Here is a 4,628-nt window from a genome sequence, read left to right as displayed (position 1 = left end):
GGAAAGCGCAAGTGCATGCCCGCATTCGAGACGAGGACTGACTCCCCTGGGGAGACTCCAGAAGTACCCCAAGATCCATGTCAGCACTGGAGAGGAATCCTCAGGTTCCGGCCCCGACTCCACACAAGGTCTTAGGCGCCGGCATCGACGGGAGAGGAATCCTGAGAGGCCCCCGAGGAACTCGCATGGGGACTGGCCTTTCCTGAGGCCACCAGAGCGGGTCCCTGAGGTCCCCGTCGTAAGTTGAGAGCACCTGCCGCAACTCGAGAAAATCCAGGAGGTTTTGCCCTCCAGGCGAGATGAGGCCCATTTCCGCTGAGGCTTCTCGAGGCCATCACATCTAACCACTGGAACTTCCAAAGGGTCCTTCACACCATTGCTGCAACTCCAGAAGTTCCCCGACATACCCGTCTCCACTCGAGAGGAAGCACGTGGGGTCCCGCACACATCCAGGGGAGCTCCCTTTCCGCCCCCTAGCTAGAGATGAGGGATCCTTTCCCTGTTTCGTAGGGAAAGAATTCCCGGCGTTCCCGTCGCATCTCAAGAGGAGGCGCTCTCCACAGGAAAGGCGACAGGAACTCCAGGGTCGTGACACCATTCCAAGAGTCCCCCAGATTTGACAGTCCATTCCAGAGGAACCTGTTTTCCCTGCACTGCCTTGACGTTCAAGCCGAGGATCGACTCCAAACACGTGTGCACGTGGGACAGCCCTGTGGGAAAGCCTCGTGGGAAAGCCTCGTGGGAAAGACTCGAGGGAAAACCATAGATCCTTTGATCCATGCGGCGGACTGCGTGACACTGCTGCTACCGCTCTGGAGGAAAGCGCAAGTGCATGCCCGCATTCGAGACGAGGACTGACTCCCCTGGGGAGACTCCAGAAGTACCCCAAGATCCATGTCAGCACTGGAGAGGAATCCTCAGGTTCCGGCCCCGACTCCACAAAAATTCTTAGGCCCCGGCATCGACGGAAGAGGAATCCCGAGAGGCCCCCGTGGAACTCGCATGGGGCTGGCCTTTCCTGAGGCCACCAGAGCGGTTCCCTGAGGTCCCCGTCGTAAGTCGAGAGCACATGCCGCAAGTCGAGAAAATCCAGGAGGTTTTGCCCTCCAGGCGAGATGAGGCCCATTTCCGCTGAGGCTTCTCGAGGCCAATCACATCTAACCACTGGAACTTCCAAAGGGTCCTTCACACCATTGCTGCAACTCAAGAAGTTCCCCGACATACACGTCTGCACTCGAGAGGAAGCACGTGGGGTCCCGCACACATCCAGGGGAGCTCCGTTTCCGCTCCCTAGCTCGAGATGAGGTATCCCTTCCCTGTTTCGTAGGGAAAGAATTCCCGGCGTTCCCGTCGCATCTCAAGAGGAGACGCTCTACACAGGAAAGGCGAGAGGAACTCCAGGGTCGTGACACCATTCCAAGAGTCCCCCAGATGTGTCAGTCCATTCCAGAGGAACCTGTTTTCCCTGCACTGCCTTGACGTTCAAGCCGAGGATCGACTCCCACCACGTGTGCACGTGGGACAGCCCTGTTGGAAAGCCTCGTGGGAAAGCCTCGTGGGAAAGACTCGAGGGAAAACCATAGATCCTTTGATCCACGCGGCGGACTGCGTGACACTGCTGCTACCGGTCTGGAGGAAAGCGCAAGTGCATGCCCGCATTCGAGACGAGGACTGACTCCCCTGGGGAGACTCCAGAAGTACCCCAAGATCCATGTCAGCACTGGAGAGGAATCCTCAGGTTCCGGCCCCGACTCCACACAAGGTCTTAGGCCGCGGCATCGACGGGAGAGGAATCCCGAGAGGCCCCCGAGGAGCTCGCATGGGGACTGGCCTTTCCTGAGGCCACCAGAGCGGTTCCCTGAGGTCCCCGTCGTAAGTCGAGAGCACCTGCCGCAACTCGAAAAAATCCAGGACGTTTTGCCCTCCAGGCGAGATGAGGCCCATTTCCGCTGAGGTTTCTCGCGGCCAATCACATCTAACCACTGGAACTTCCAAAGGGTCCTTCACACACTTGCTGCAACTCAAGAAGTTCCCCGACATACCCGTCTCCACTCGAGAGGAAGCACGTGGTGTCCCGCACACATCCAGAGGAGCCCCGTTTCCGCCTCCTAGCTCGAGATGAGGGATCCTTTCCCTGTTTCGTAGGGAAAGAATTCCCGGCGTTCCCGTCGCATCTCAAGAGGAGGCGCTCTCCACAGGAAAGGCGAGAGGAACTCCAGGGTCGTGCCACCATTCCAAGAGTCCCCCAGATGTGTCAGTCCATTGCAGAGGAACCTGTTTTCCCTGCACTGCCTTGACGTTCAAGCCGAGGATCGACTCCCACCACGTGTGCACGTGGGACAGCCCTGTGGGAAAGCCTCGTGGGAAAGCCTCGTGGGAAAGACTCGAGGGAAAACCATAGATCCTTTGATCCACGCGGCGGACTGCGTGACACTGCTGCTACCGCTCTGGAGGAAAGCGCAAGTGCATGCCCGCATTCGAGACGAGGACTGACTCCCCTGGGGAGACTCCAGAAATACCCCAAGATCCATGTCAGCACTGAAGAGGAATCCTCAGGTTCCGGCCCCGACTCCACACAAGGTCTTAGGCCCGGCATCGACGGGAGAGGAATCCCGAGAGGCCCCCAAGGAACTCGCATGGGGACTGGCCTTTCCTGAGGCCACCAGAGCGGGTCCCTGAGGTCCCCGTCGTAAGTCGAGAGCACCTGCCGCAACTCGAGAAAATCCAGGAGGTTTTGCCCTCCAGGCGAGATGAGGCCCATTTCCGCTGAGGCTTCTCGAGGCTAATCACGTCTAACCACTGGAACTTCCAAAGGGTCCTTCACAACCTTGCTGCAACTCAAGAAGTTCCCCGACATACCCGTCTCCACTCGAGAGGAAGCACGTGGGGTCCCGCACACATCCAGGGGAGCTCCGTTTCCGCTCCCTAGCTCGAGATGAGGGATCCTTTCCCTGTTTCGTAGGGAAAGAATTCCCGGCGTTCCCGTCGCATCTCAAGAGGAGACGCTCTCCACAGGAAAGGCGAGAGGAACTCCAGGGTCGTGACACCATTCCAAGAGTCCCCCAGATGTGTCAGTCCATTCCAGAGGAACCTGTTTTCCCTGCACTGCCTTGACGTTCAAGCCGAGGATCGACTCCCACCACGTGTGCACGTGGGACAGCCCTGTTGGAAAGCCTCGTGGGAAAGCCTCGTGGGAAAGACTCGAGGGAAAAACATAGATCCTTTGATCCATGCGGCGGACTGCGTGACACTGCTACTACCGCTCTGGAGGATAGCGCAAGTGCATGCCCGCATTCGAGACTAGGACTGACTCCCCTGGGGAGACTCCAGAAGTACCCCAAGATCCATGTCAGCACTGGAGAGGAATCCTCAGGTTCCGGCCCCGACTCCACACAAGGTCTTAGGCCCCGGCATCGACGGGAGAGGAATCCCGAGAGGCCCCCGAGGAACTCGCATGGGGACTGGCCTTTTCTGAGGCGACCAGAGCGGGTCCCTGAGGTCCCCATCGTAAGTCGAGAGCACCTGCCGCAACTCGAGAAAATCCAGGAGGTTTTGCCCTCCAGGCGAGATGAGGCCCATTTCCGCTGAGGCTTCTCGAGGCCAATCACATCTAACCACTGGAACTTCCAAAGGGTCCTTCACACCCTTGCTGCAACTCAAGAAGTTCCCCGACATACCCGTCTCCACTCGAGAGGAAGCACGTGGTGTCCCGCACACATCCAGAGGAGCCCCGTTTCCGCCTCCTAGCTCGAGATGAGGGATCCTTTCCCTGTTTCGTAGGGAAAGATTTCCCGGCGTTCCCGTCGCACCTCAAGAGGAGGCGCTCTCCACAGGAAAGGCGAGAGGAACTCCAGGGTCGTGCCACCATTCCAAGAGTCCCCCAGATGTGTCAGTCCATTGCAGAGGAACCTGTTTTCCCTGCACTGCCTTGACGTTCAAGCCGAGGATCGACTCCCACCACGTGTGCACGTGGGACAGCCTGTGGGAAAGCCTCGTGGGAAAGCCTCGTGGGAAAGACTCGAGGGAAAACCATAGATCCTTTGATCCACGCGGCGGACTGCGTGACACTGCTGCTACCGCTCTGGAGGAAAGCGCAAGTGCATGCCCGCATTCGAGACAAGGACTGACTCCCCTGGGGAGACTCCAGAAATACCCCAAGATCCATGTCAGCACTGGAGAGGAATCCTCAGGTTCCGGCCCCGACTCCACACAAGGTCTTAGGCCCGGCATCGACGGGAGAGGAATCCCGAGAGGCCCCCAAGGAACTCGCATGGGGACTGGCCTTTCCTGAGGCCACCAGAGCGGGTCCCTGAGGTCCCCGTCGTAAGTCGAGAGCACCTGCCGCAACTCGAGAAAATCCAGGAGGTTTTGCCCTCCAGGCGAGATGAGGCCCATTTCCGCTGAGGCTTCTCGAGGCTAATCACGTCTAACCACTGGAACTTCCAAAGGGTCCTTCACAACCTTGCTGCAACTCAAGAAGTTCCCCGACATACCCGTCTCCACTCGAGAGGAAGCACGTGGGGTCCCGCACACATCCAGGGGAGCTCCGTTTCCGCTCCCTAGCTCGAGATGAGGGATCCTTTCCCTGTTTCGTAGGGAAAGAATTCCCGGCGTTCCCGTCGCATCTC

The sequence above is a fragment of the Ovis canadensis genome, chromosome 24, assembly GCF_042477335.2.
Source record: "Ovis canadensis isolate MfBH-ARS-UI-01 breed Bighorn chromosome 24, ARS-UI_OviCan_v2, whole genome shotgun sequence".
NCBI lineage: Eukaryota > Metazoa > Chordata > Mammalia > Artiodactyla > Bovidae > Ovis > Ovis canadensis.
This window is presented reverse-complemented; position numbering follows the sequence as displayed.